At 41.7% G+C, this 14,317-nt stretch overlaps 1 protein-coding gene across 1 annotated transcript in view; it reads right to left on the bottom strand.

The window, feature by feature from the left end:
* Positions 1-2,193: 2,193 nt before the first annotated feature.
* ITGA9 (integrin subunit alpha 9) overlaps positions 2,194-14,317 on the bottom strand; it is a 762,385-nt gene continuing 750,261 nt past the window's right edge. The window contains exon 29 of the mRNA XM_058183141.1: positions 2,194-4,145. The gene's annotated coding sequence lies outside the window, so the exon portion shown is untranslated. The remainder of the gene's footprint in view (positions 4,146-14,317) is intronic.

The raw sequence follows: 14,317 nt of genomic DNA on the forward strand, positions 1-14,317 counted from the left end.
TTTTGTTATTAAAAATACTTTTCCTCAGTTTTCTTTTTCTTTTATTATTTTTAATTTCTTCCAAGTCCAATTTTAAACCCAGATGGAAAGCTTTCTTTTTAGGGCTTTGATCTTAAAGTTCCTCTCTGTTTTTTGTTTTCCTTCACTTTATATTCCCATGTGCCAATTAGCTGCTAATTTTGGGTCGGGACTTCTTTCAGGCTTTAAAAATATTTCCTTCTTACCTGTGAGTTGGCCAATCATTCACCCGGTAACAATACTCCATTCAATCACTGCTCCTGCTCAAATCTTCCATGTGGCCACCCCAGATTTTGACAGCTCCTAATGGCTGCTGGGTTGGAGGCTAATACCAGCACTCCAGGGAACTTGCAACTTCCCTGTTCGCATTAGCCTGTGCCTCCTTTCTTCACTGTCTCTATGGGACACCTATGATCCATTAGGGATCCCCTGTTCAGCTGGGATATTGGCATTTTCCCAGAGCCCCGGAATCCACACTGTACTGCCACGATGCTGGCCACGCCCCTCAGCGAAATAATGTTATGTGAATGCAAATGAGATGGAAAATGATGAATGATGTTGCACAGAGATGTTTTTAACCAGATGACACACTGCAGATGGGTAGATGGAGTGTTTATGTTTGTAATTGAAAAATAAAAAACTTTAAATAAAAAACATTGCTGACAAATTGCAATTTTTCTCAAGTAAAAATAGGGGGATTATTAAGTATGCAGGAAGCAATTATATTTATTGTGTTTATCTCAATTGAGGGACCATGCAATAAGGACCACAGAATATCACTCTAATGTTCAGTATAGCATCAGCCCCCAAACATTCTTTGGCCTAATTGGGCAATTGAACCATTATCTACTAAGAATACTTTGTATGTTTGTATATTATAAAAAGTATATTAACTTCATACTACTGTAACCAAAGAAGTTTCCAATTCACCCTCCTTCACATATCTGTTCAGTATCAAAAACTCATGACACTTGCTCCTTCCCATATGTTCAGAGAAGATAAATAGAACCTGTAGGTATCTTGTATTCACCAGCATCTATCTGTCCAGTGTTGGTGCCATAGGATGCTTAAATGCAAATATCCCTTTGTGACATTTTGGGCTGAGTTATTACTCACATACATGAAAAACTCTGTATGAATGCCAGATACTTATGGATAATGGCAGAGTTTGGTAAGGGACTGGAGAAATATCATTGATCAGAGAATATATTCTGAACTTTCCTTCTAGAATCAGAGAAAAAAATGGATGAAAAGAAATCCTATTATGCTGCTTCAGTCCTGTAACTGAACACATATTGGAAAACGTATTACAGTAAAGATAGTCATAAAGGCATACAAATTAAAGTATTAGTCTATTTATGGTCTTACTACAAGAACCCCTTTTCCTATTTTTTCAGCAATGATAGGTAAGCTTAAGAACATAAGCAGATTTGAAAAAAAATCAAGAGTGTACAAGATAAAATGGGTAAAATAATTATGAATTTCATATTTCTAAACCACCCATCTCCCTCAAAGAGGGTTTTTGGGGTCCATTGGCCTTCCCATGGAATCATTTGCCCTTCCATCTGTCTCTGATTACTGTAGACTACAATTTCATAAAGACCTTTCTGAGAATCATCAGTGCCTTAAACCTAATTTTATTTTTTTGAGAAAGTGCTATTTAGGTATGTTCAAAAGTCATGCTCCAAATGAAAAAAGAAATATTGAGAAACAAATGGCAACTAATTTGGACATTTAATATAATTTATGTAATACATTGTGTATGGGGCCTGATTTTGGGTATGCTTTTTGTACTATATTGACTGAAGAAGCAATTCCCAAAGAGAACAATGCTAGCAATTAGCAAACTGTAGCTGAAAATTATGAGCAGAGGCAAATAACTTGAATCTGCATCATTCAAGATTATTTTTTTCAGCCCATCTCCCCCCCCCCAGTCTATCTACATGTCCCCCAAACTTTCATTTATCTACCACCTTTCTTCGAAATGGTGCTGTCTCCAATAATAGGTCAATCCCAGCCACTGTGAGAACTATCAGCCTTTTGGTATATAATTTGGAAGGTCTTAGATAGGAAAGAGATCTTCCAGTACACTTCAGAATGATTTAGGATAAAGAACATTTAACCATTTTTGACAGTTTTTAATTTTTATTTAATAAAGTTTTTATTTTTAAACTTGAATCTTTCAAAACAGTGCAAGTATATTAGAATACAGGTGCACACAAAAGTAGTAAATACAGGTGATAATTATAATACAGACATGTTCTTCCTCACAAATACATCTAGACAAAAATATGGTCTTTCTACAAAAAGAGTGAGTGAAAATGGGACAAAGGGCATGCCCTAGTCACATCTGTCTTGAGGCTCTCACAAACTTCATGTCATTTTATGTTATTTACATCAAAGTTAGTGAAGTCCTGGGTATTCAGATGATGCTATCTAGATGGATAATAAAACATTTGCAAGCAAACAAGCAATCTTAGAGAACACCAAAGAATCCACAATTCAACACTGAATTACATATACATATACTGCATTATTTTCGATTGGAATCAAAGTTATTTATAGAATCTTCTCTGTTTGGGTAATGCCGTTAATGTCAGGCAGCAAACGAAGACAAAACATCAATTTAAAAAGTTGTGACATCCTTTAGTATTTCATTAAAAAGCAACCAAACTATTGTTTAAGAATTTCTGTTTATCTGAGAATTCTGTATTTCACAATTTTTATGATAGGTAAACACTTTCAAGAAATACTGAATGTTCATTATTAAATTGTGGGTCACTAAAATTTGCTTCTACTAGGAGCTAATAAAATTGCAAAAAGGTGCAGTCTTTCCTTTCTTTTTACTGCTTAAATTGCATATGGGGTTTTGTATCTGAAGGCTAAATTGGCTAAAATCATCCCGTTCCAAATATAATTCCCTATTATGCAAAAGAAGTTAGGCACAGGAAATGGAAAATACAAATATACAATCTTTGCTGGAACACAAGATGTTTTTGCTCAACTGAATCAGTAATCACTCGGAAGTGAAATAAATGTTGATTATAGATATGAAAGTGGAATTTACACAATGGGATCCAACTGCAATGCTATTTTAAATGTCTTATATGTAGTAAACCAGGAAAAACAGAATTTTTATTTACTCAACTATTTCATTTATCAAATTATTTTTTAATAGTTTCTTGGGAGAAATTATTTTAAAAAAGACTTTCAAGAATAATACATGGCAAGCAAACATTTCACTGGATAGATAAACATGTTATTAATCCATTCAGTATTTCCTGGATTCTTGCTGTAATGTGAAATTTTATTAAAAGGAGGGCTGTATGCTGTAGTATCACAGTAAACATGTTTTATCAATCCCATAAAACAAAATTGACAAAGCAATCTAACATATGTTCACTCACTGAATTTAACCCAACCCACATGGTAGATTTTATCTATCTGCCATTGCATAAATCAATCAGAATAGAACTAGAAGGGACCTTGGAGATCCTCTAGTCAAACCCCCAGCTCAAGCAGGAGAGCCTATATCATTTCAGACAAGTGACTGTCCAGTCTTTTCTTAAAAACCTCCAGTGATGAAGCACCCACTGCAAGCCGTTCCATTGCTTAATTGTCCTCACTGTTAGGAAGTTTCTCCTTGATTAGTTTCAATCCATTATTTTTTGCCTTGCCCTCTGTTGTTTTAAAAAATAAGTTGACCTCCTCCTCTTTGTAGCAGCCTCTCAAATACTGGCATACTGCTATCATATCCCTAGTATCATATCCCTTTTTTTCCTCTAGACTAGACAAACCCTAGTTCTTCATATTTTAGCCTCCAATCTTTTGATCATTTTAGTTGCTCTTCTCTTCACTTTTTCTAAAGTCTCATCATCTTTTTTGTAATGTGGTGACCAAAACTGAATGCAATATTCCAGGTGTGGCCTTACTAAGCCATTATAAAACGGTACTAATACAAAATGCTAGTACAGTACACAAATTTGTACATTATACAAATACCTATAGGACAAATGAAAGCTGAAAGCAAATTAGATTTAAGAAGTGTGGGAATTCTAGGAAGACTCACTGTCCACTGTGGCTCCACTGGCACTTTCAGGCAGTGATGGTTTGTTTTCTTGCTGCATCTTACAAAGACAGGATTAAATATCATTTTCACTTAGATTTCTAATATAAGGATGTAGAGACTCTGCCCCAAATTTCAACATTCATTTATTTGCGATATGCAATTGTGCTTTAATGGTATGTTGATGAATTCCTTGATTATCAGTTTAAGATGACACAATTTTAAATTAGGTATTCACTAATACATAATTTAGCATATATATTATAGAATAAACCACAAGAAAGCCAAGTCTAAATTAATTGATGGACTTCAGTTGTATGTCAACTGTTAAGACTGTATATTTGCCTCTTGATCCTACTAATTTATTTATTAAGTCACCCAAAGAAGCTCTACATATCAAGTTGGATTAATTTTGCTTTCATAAGCTATAGTAAGTATGATTCAGTCACGTAATTCAGCCATGCTTTGTGGATACTTGCTTATATCTCATCTATGTGTTACACTATTGATGTTAATTAAAAGTGGTTGATACTTGATAAAGAATTATGAAAATTTAACACAAACTGAATATATTTATTCTTTAGTATATCTTGGTAGGTGTCAGGGTGAAGGCTATTTATTGTAACTGAAAGTAAAAAACGAATCACAGGGCTGCACAGAAAGACCAATACAAAGGCAATACCGAAAACTTTAAAAAAAACAACACCTAAACACATTATTAATCTGAAGTAATTGTTAATATTAACTGAACCATAGGAAGTACACTGAAGAGTTTACATTCATTTTGGGGGGCTTTTTTCAGTCATAGGTGGTGATTTGTCTGTCAAAAATATAGTTTAAAAAAATCTACCCTTTGTTTTTCTTTTCTTCTTCCTATATCGATATATATTTATTATTATTTATTTATTCATATTTGTATACCGCCCTATATCCCGAAGGACTCAGGGCGGTTCACAGGCAAATAAAACATTTATGTACAATTTAAAATAACCATTAAAAAACTTATTCTAATGCCAAATTATTAAAAATATAAATATAAATATTAAAAACCAATTAAAACCCCTATAAATTTAAAATCTAGTCCAGTCCTGCACAGATGAATAAATGTGTCTTGAGCTCGCGACGGAAGGTTCGGAGGTCCGGAAGTTGACGGAGTCCTGGGGGGAGTTCATTCCAGAGGGTGGGAGCCCCCACAGAGAAGGCCCTTCCCCTGGGCGTCGCCAGACGACACTGCCTAGCTGACGGCACCCTGAGGAGTCCCTCTCTGTGAGAGCGCACGGGTCGGTGAGAGGTATTCGGTAGCAGTAGGCGGGCCCGTAGATAACCCGGCCCTATGCCATGGAGCGCTTTGAAGGTGGTTACCAAAACCTTGAAGCGCACCCGGAAGGCCACAGGTAGCCAGTGCAGTCTGCGCAGGATTGGTGTCATACGGGAGCCACGAGGGGCTCCCTCTATAACCCGCGCAGCCGCTTCTGAACTAACTGCAGCCTCCGGATGCCCTTCAAGGGGAGCCCCATGTAAAGAGCATTGCAGTAATCCAGGCGAGACGTCACAAGGGCGTGAATGACCGTGCATAGGGCATCCCGGACTAGAAAGGAGCGCAACTGGCGCACCAGGCGGACCTGGTAAAAAGCTCTCCTGGAGACGGCTGTCAAATGATCTTCAAAAGACAGCCGTTCATCCAGGAGGACGCCCAAGTTGCGCACCCCTTCCATCGGGGCCAATGACTCGCCCCCAACAGTCAGCCGAGGACTCAGCTGACTGTACTGGGATGCCGGCATCCACAGCCACTCTGTCTTGGAGGGATTGAGCTTGAGCCTGTTTCTCCCCATCCAGACCCGTACGGCCTCCAAACACTGGGACAGCACTTCGATAGCTTCGTTGGGGTGGCCCGGTGTGGAAAAGTACAGCTGGGTGTCATCAGCGTACAGCTGGTACCTCACACCGAAGCCACTGATGATCTCACCCAGCGGCTTCATATAGATGTTGAACAGAAGGGGCGAGAGGATCGACCCCTGCGGCACCCCACAAGTGAGGCGCCTCGGAGCCGACCTCTGCCCCCCTGTCAACACCGTCTGTGACCGATCGGAGAGATAGGAGGAGAACCACCGATAAACGGTGCCTCCCACTCCCAATCCCCCCAACCGGCGCAGCAGGATACCATGGTCGATGGTATCGAAAGCCGCTGAGAGGTCTAATAGGACCAGGGCAGAGGAGCATCCCCTATCCCTGGCCCTCCAGAGATCATCCACCAACGCGACCAAAGCCGTCTCAGTGCTGTAACCGGGCCGGAAGCCGGACTGGAATGGGTCTAGATAGACAGTTTCATCCAGGTGTAAGGGAAACTGATATGCCACCATACTCTCTACAACCTTCGCCGCAAAGCGAAGGTTGGAGACCGGACGATAGTTACCCAAAACAGCCGGGTCCAGGGAAGGCTTCTTTTTTTTTTTTTTTTTTGTTTACATTTATACCCCGCCCTTCTCCGAAGACTCAGGGCGGCTTACAGTGTATAAGGCAATAGTCTCATTCTATTTGTATATTTTTACAAAGTCAACTTATTGCCCCCCCAACAATCTGGGTCCTCATTTACCTACCTTATAAAGGATGGAAGGCTGAGTCAACCTTGGGCCGGGCTTGAACCTGCAGTAATTGCAGGCTTCTGTGTTCTTAATAACAGGCCTTACCAGGCTGAGCTATCCGGCCCGATAGGGGTCTCTTGAGGAGGGGTCTCACCATCGCCTCTTTCAAGGCGGCCGGGAAGACTCCCTCCACCAAGGAAGCGCTCGTAATTGCCTGGAGCCAGCCTCGTGTCACCTCCTGAGTGGCCAGCACCAACCAGGAGGGGCACGGGTCCAGTAAACACGTGGTGGCATTCAACCTACCCAACAACCTGTCCATGTCCTCGGGAGCCACAGGGTCAAACTCATCCCATAAAATGTCACCAAGACCACCCTCAGCCGTCTCATCCGAGTCACCGCAATTTTGGTCCAGACCATCCCGAAGCTGAACGATTTTATCGTATAGATAACCGTTAAACTCCTCAGCACGTCCCTGCAACGGGTCATCCCGCTCCCCCTGGTGTAGGAGGGAGCGAGTCACCCGAAACAGGGCGGCTGGGCGGTTATTTGCCGATGCAATGAGGGAGGAGGCGTAGCTACGCCTCGCTTCCCTCAATGCCACTAGGTAAGCCCTATTATAGGACTTCACTAGTGTCCGATCAGCTTCCGAACGGCTAGACCTCCAGGAACTCTCTAGGCGTCTTCTCCGGCGCTTCATCCCTCTCAGCTCCTTGGAGAACCAAGGAGCCGGTTGGGACCTGCGCCGGGTCAGAGGCCGCAAAGGCACGACACGGTCTAAGGCCCCCGCCGTGGCCCGTTCCCAGGCCGCAACAAGTTCCTCAACTGAGCCGCGAGCCAGACCCTCAGGAAGTGGCCCAAACTCCGTCCGGAACCTCTCCGGGTCCATCAGGTGCCTGGGACGGAACCAACGTATCGGCTCCGTCTCCCTGCGGTGTTGAATGGCAGTCAGAAAGTCCAAGCGAAGAAGAGAGTGATCTGACCATGACAAAGGTTCAATGACTATTTCCTTCAAGTCCAGATCTCTCAACCACTGACCAGAGACAAAAATCAAATCCAGAGTGCCACCCCCAATGTGAGTAGGGCCATCAACTACTTCGGTCAGGTCCAAGGCCGTCATGGAAGCCGTGAACTCCCGAGCTGCTGTCGAGACGAGCCGGAAGATGGCAAGTTAAAGTCCCCCATGACTAAAAGTCTGGAGCTCGGGCAGGGCAGCTGTCACGCAGCAAGGAGCCAGGTACGTGACCAGCAAGCCCATCTGACACCTATGACCCCATCTCACAAAGAGGGATTCGCACCCGGCAATCTGAGGTACAGTGGTCTCCCTCGGCTCTAGGCTCTCTCTAATCACAACCGCCACCCCCCCACCCCTACCCTGAGCCCTCGGCTGATGGAATGCACGGAAACCCGGCGGGCACATCTCAACAAGGGGCACGCCCCCTTCCGTGCCCAGCCAGGTTTCCGTAACGCCTATAAGGTCCGCGGCGCCCCCCTGAATAAGATCGTGAATTAGGGGGGCCTTATTGGCCACGGACCGTGCATTACACAACATCAGCCGAAGGCCCAGGCTCTGAGGGTCTTGACCATCCGGGGGACGGGAAAAGGACGGGGGATCGGGGCGCGCGATCGCTTGCAAACATCGAACGCGCGCCCCCCCAGAACGATATGATCCCTCCCTTCCGCCATATCTGCCCCTCCCACTTACCGTGCAAATCAGACCACCCTCACCAGCAGGAACGCAATCTCCCCCCCTAACCTCCGAACCCATTAAAGGACCGTCACGAGCACACGCGAGGACTGGCTCCCCACCCGACGGGCTACCCCCAACGCCCGCCCTAACCCTCCCACCCCTTAAAAAAGCCCTATCTAAAAAACCCCAAAGGCTCTTTTTTTTTGCATGCCATGAATATATGAATATATGCTTATACCTCCTAATATTTACTCATATATATGTTTATATATTTACTCATATATATGTTTATTATTATTATTATTATTTATTTATTTGATTTTTATACTGCCCTTCTCCCGAAGGACTCAGGGCGGTGTACAGGCAACAATAAAATACAGACACTACAGTATACAATTTAAAATGCAAGTTAAAAAACTTATTATAATTAGCCTAGAACTTTAAAAATTTATAAAAACCAAAACCCCGTTTAAAATTAGTAAAAAATTTAAAATCGATAAAATTTATGTAATTTAAAATTTAAAATTTAAGCCAGCCCCACGCAAATGAAAAGATGTGTCTTCAGTTCGCGGCAGAAGGTCCGAAGGTCAGGTATTTGGCGTAAACCCAGGGGAAGTTCGTTCCAAATTGTGGGAGCCCCCACAGAGAAGGACCTTCCCCTGGGGGCCGCCAGCCGACATTGCTTGGCGGACAGCACCCTGAGAAGTCCCTCTCTGTGAGAGCGTACGGGTCGGTGGGAGGCATACGGTAACAGCAGGCGGTCCCGTAAGTACCCAGGTCCTAAGCCATGGAGCGCTTTAAAGGTTGTAACCAACACCTTAAAGTGCACTCGAAAGGCTACAGGTAGCCAGTGCAGTCTGCGCAGGAGCGGTGTTACGTGGGAGCTACGCGAAGCTCCCTCTATCACCCGCGCAGCTGCATTCTGGACTAACTAAAGCCTCCGAGTGCACTTCAAGGGGAGCCCCATATAGAGAGCATTACAATAATCCAAGCGAGAGATAACGAGCGTATGACTGACTGTGCACAAGGCATCCCGATCAAGGAAGGGGCGCAACTGCCGAACCAGGTGAACCTGGTGGAAGGCCCTCCTGGCGACGGCCGTCAAATGATCTTCAAACGACAGCCGTTCATCCAGGAGGACACCTAAGTTGCGCACCCTATCCTTTGGGGCCAATAACTCGCCTCCAACAGTCAGCTGCGGCTGCAGCTGACTGAATCGGGATGCCGGCATCCACAGCCACTCCGTCTTGGAGGGATTAAGCTTGAGCCTGTTTCTCCCCATCCAGACCCGTACGGCTTCCAAACACCGGGACAGCACTTCAACAACTTCATTGGGGTGGCCCGGGGTGGAAAAGTACAGCTGAGTGTCGTCAGCGTACAGCTGGTAACTCACCCGAAGCCACTGATGATCTCACCCAACGACTTCATATAGATGTTGAACAGAAGGGGCGAGAAAATCGACCCCTGCGGCACCCCACAAGTGAAATATACTATATATATTATATACTATACAATCTTTTGTATGATGTTGTGACAAAATAAATAAATAAAAAATACCGTATTTTTTTATGTATAAGATGCACTTCCCCCACCCAAAAAAAAGTGGGCGGAAATGTCTGTGAATCTTATAGAGTGAATGTTGCTGAAGCCCTGCCCACCCACCAGCCCCCACCCTTCAGCTTCTGCCTCCCAGCAATTTGCCTCCTTGCAAATATGGAACGGGCCGAAAATAGGGTGCGCGGAGGCCAAAAATGGGACACGTAGAGGCCAAAAACAGGACACACGGAGGCCAAAAATGGGTTGCGCAGAGGCAGCGATAGGCGGCAGCAGCAATGGGTGGCGATGGCAATCCCCACAGCCTGGAAAAGCTGATAGGCAGTATTCCAGGAGGCAGATCCAACTGCCAATCAGCTGCTCGTGTTAAATCAGGCTGTGCTGAAGCTGTTTGCTGCAAGGAGGCAAATTGCTGGAAGGCAAAGACAGATTTTTTCTCTTGTTTTCCTCCCCAAAAGCTAGGTGCATCTTATAGTCTGGAGGATTTTATAGTCTGCAAATGGCCAGTGGCCATTGGGATTTCTTTACTTGGCAAAGATAAACCAAGAGCAAATCCTTTTACACCAAAATCAATGAGATGATGTTCATCTATCCATCCACTTTCCCTATCTCCTGCCCTCCCCACCTTCTATTTATTTAAGAAAATGTCTGTTCAATACCAATGGCTTCCATGAAGCCAAGCTTAACCTTCAGCAAAATCAACTTTGCTGAAACTCCTCTGAGAACCACAATGGGAAAAAAAAACCCCATAATGTCAGATCAAGAAAAGTAAACTCCTTGAACAACTTCCATCCATGCTCAAGACAAGATCTTCATTATGAGTTGAGGACAGTATTTAATGGTCATTGTTAAACTGCTGCATGTTAAAAAAAAATGCTGGCATATTAGCACATGACATTATGTGCATTTTTTAAACAGATTAAGAAAGTTGGAAGGAACTTTATAGGTCATCTAGTCCAAACCCCCGTTCAAGCAGGAGTCCCTACACCATTTGTGACAAATGGCAGTCCAATCTTTTTTTGAAAGTCTCAAGTGATGAAGCTCCCACAACTTCCGAAGGCAAGCTGCTCCATAGGTTGATTGTTCTCACTGTCAAAAAGTTCCTCCTCATTTCTAGGTTGAATCTCTCCTTGGTCACTTTCAATCCATTATTCCTTGTCTGGCCTTCAGGTGCTTTGGAAAACAGCTTGACCCTCTCCTCTCTGTGGCAGCCCCTCAAGTATTGGAAGATGGCTATCATGTCTCCCCTGGTCCTTCTCTTCACTAGACTACCATGCCCAGTTTACGTAACCGTTCTTCATATGTTTTAGTCTACAGTCCCCTAGTCATCCTGGTTGCTTTCCTCTGTACTTTTTCTAGAGTCCTATAATCTATCATAAAAATAGGGCATCTTTATTTATCTGACTAGATGATTCCAAATGAGGGTTTATGCTGCATTGCAAGGTAGTTATGCTCGAAATAAATATTTGAAGGCTACTATTTGATCCCTGCCACAGCTTTTGCCTGGTAGAACTAGAATGCTATTTGAATCTTTATATTACTATAAATAATTGTAACTAGATTAAACATGTATACAATGGTTCTCAACCTGTGATCCGTGGACCCGAGGGAGCCACAATGTCATCAAAGGAGATTTGTGAAGACTTGAAGAAATGTTATGATTTAAATCTTGAGTTAAGCCTTGGAGGTCTGTGGTTATGGTCCATGTCCATGTATTTAGTGGGAGTTTGTGTGAAGAAAAGATTGAGAAGCACTGATGTATACTGTACAGGGTGCTATAATACTATTAATGTTGTTGAAACTTTAATTTGCAATGATTTTTCAGCATAAAGTTCATAGAAAAAGATCTTCCACTTAAGAATTCTGTGTTCAGGGATAAAGTAATAAATTCATTAATTCTCGTGTCTTTTTTGTGAATAACAACATATTAATTTATAGTCTTTGTTCATGGAATGATTATTATTAAGCCAAGGATTCTTTCTTTTAATTATGTTAGTATGCTGCTAAAACAAGCACTTTTAATGAAGTAATTTCAGGTCAGAATACTACAGTTAAATTTGGTAAAATTTGGTAGATGAAGAGTTTATTATTAACTGACAAAGAGAGACTTTTTCACTCAAATCCTTTAAACAAAATTGCTGTAATGGTTGTTCACCACCTTAAAAAAAAGGTGCACTTCAAGCACTGATCTTAAAAGGATCTAGATCAGGGTATCAAGCTTGCGGCCTGCTAGATGTGTCACGTACTGGCCAACTCACCCCCATTTAGCAAAGGAAAAAAAGTTGTGATATGTCATGTGACAACAACGTGACAAAGCGAGTTTGACACCCCTAATCTAGATCAATGGAGGGAAACCTACACTTGTAATATGAAGGACCCCTTTGGGGAGTTTGGGTTAAGTCTAATGGAAATAATACAATGATTTATTTCTATTTTGATTCATGAATCACTAGTTTAAATATTTAAGAATATTTCATGTCTTTAGCTATATTGTGTCTTGGTGACTTAGTAAATAAATCAGTAGCTTTTATTTCAACTTTATAGTGATGCATTCAACAGTACAGTTGAAGTCTATTATTTATTTTAAAGCATCAGCTTTGAATGATAGTTTTTAAAAATATGAGCCATATTGTAATTTTTTGAAGTTGAAAGTTCTCATTTTACTTCACAGATCACTTGCTGAGAATAAAGATTCCATTCCTTACAAGGAAGACAAATTTTGATTCAACAATCAACAATTTATTTAAAGTTACCTCAACTGCAAAATATCCGCCAGTAAATTGATCAAAATTCTCCTTATTTATATTTTTATTGGGATGACACTGTGCATAACAGATTAAAAGGGAAATTATTTGATCCACTAACACCTCTTCAAGACATCATAAGCTACCTGATAATAAACATTTGCATATCTCATGTAGGCATAATGTCTGCATTAACTTCTTATGTATTTTTTAAAAACAGAAACAATAGATTGTGCCACAAGCTGAAATATTGAAAAGGTAGAAATTGTTAGGAATTTTGGTGATTATTTCAATAAATTCAGATTTCATATACATTCTGGGAAAAAGGGACATATTTTTTCAAATCAATAGGAAACTCTTTTTTGCTGATCTTGCTTCTGAGCTATAAGGCCAGGGTGCCACCTGCTGGCATTATTTTTTATACTCTTAATAGCTGCATAATAGAGCAACAAAAGAACATTGCTCAAAGGCAAAATGTGTGCATGGGATTCAGAAGGTCCCAATTTGAAATGTTTCCTCCATTTTAAAAGCATCAAGTAGAAAAACCTGGGACAGAAATATAGATGAGTCATAGCACATCAGAAAACATTTCTTTCTGAACCACTGTAGCTTCATATTGCACATGAATAAACTGATTTTTAAGAATGTAGATTTTAAAAAATTGCCGTGTCAAAACATAATCTGAAGAATTATCATTACAGGACAAATTGCATTATGGGTAGTCTTCATTTAATGATCCTAATTAGGACTGGAATTTCCGTTGTTAAGTCATACATCATGTGATAAGTCATACATCATGTAATAACGTATCACATGATGATACCACTTAACAACAGCATTTTTAGTAAGGACCTCATGCTTCTCCTGCCCTGCCACATTTGCCTCTGCTTCATCTCCCCTGTCCTCCCATTTCTGCCTTTTTGGCCATCCTGCACTATATGTCCCTGCTACTCTGAGCTCTACTGCCATTTTGCTGTTGTCTTCTTTTGGCTGCTCACAAAACCTGCTTGGATTGGCATTTTGCATGGCAAGTCCTGGCCACATTAGGAAAGCATCATATGGCCAGTAACTGCCTTGCAAAGGGACAGACATACTATCAGCAGCAGCAGGAGGAACAAGACTGCAAAGGTCAGCTGGAAACAGGATGAGTGGTGGGAAACAGGACAGCAGAGGTGGCCGAAAGGGCAGAGATGGGGACAGAGAAGCAGCTAAGGAAAAGTTGAAGTTGTCAGAGATTTTTCTACTCTACAGTTAGTGGAAAATGGGGGTGGGTTGCCAACTGCCTGACTTTTGATCACATGTCCATAGGAATCTTGCAATAGCTGTAACTATCTGCACCAGGTGTATATACATTCATTCAGCACCCTTGTAACTTCAAATGATTGCTGAAGTATGGTTAAGGAAGGACTATTTGCAATGTATATCAGTGTAATAATGTATGTATGATAGTTTCAAATATTAACATTGATATAAAATTATTTAAATTTATGGAATTTAAGTTGGATCATGAGTCTTTGAACCCAGCCTGATCAACAAAAGTGTGCTTTATAGCTAAATATTGAAATATATCCATGCTCAAAACATTTGCTTATATTGGACATTGGCAATGCACATATCCTTTTATAATGAAATGTTTATTAGTACAGTGAGAAACATACAAGGCACC

Source organism: Ahaetulla prasina, chromosome 4, assembly GCF_028640845.1.
Source record: "Ahaetulla prasina isolate Xishuangbanna chromosome 4, ASM2864084v1, whole genome shotgun sequence".
In the NCBI taxonomy this organism is placed as follows: Eukaryota; Metazoa; Chordata; class Lepidosauria; order Squamata; family Colubridae; genus Ahaetulla; species Ahaetulla prasina.